The sequence below is a fragment of the Rhinoderma darwinii genome, unplaced genomic scaffold, assembly GCF_050947455.1.
Source record: "Rhinoderma darwinii isolate aRhiDar2 unplaced genomic scaffold, aRhiDar2.hap1 Scaffold_41, whole genome shotgun sequence".
NCBI classification, from domain to species: Eukaryota; Metazoa; Chordata; class Amphibia; order Anura; family Rhinodermatidae; genus Rhinoderma; species Rhinoderma darwinii.
Window position 1 is genome coordinate 535,891 of NW_027463673.1, and position 426 is coordinate 536,316.

The following is a 426-nucleotide window of genomic DNA, read 5'->3' on the forward strand; positions in this document are numbered from 1 at the left end:
CACTTATATACATTATATGCCGGACACTTATATACATTATATGCGGGACACTTATATACATTATATGCGGGACACTTATATACATTATATGCAGGACACTTCTATACATTATATGCGGGACACTTATATACATTATATGCGGGACACTTGTATACATGGGGGCGGGGCTGTGACAACCTGTCAGTGACAGACTCTTTGTAGCTGTACTGATTGGTCCAGATAAATATATGGAGTTACGTTTTATCTTCTTTACCGCCCTGTGTGTCTGATACATCGGGATACATGGAGTGTGGGGGGCTCGGGTACAGTCAGCTGCCTCCATACAATGTACGGACCCCTGGGGGTAACATTTGCAGGCTGTGGGGGAAGGTGCATGTGGTGTTGCTGCTTTAAGACATGGGGCTGTGGCTTATGGCCGCTTTAAGA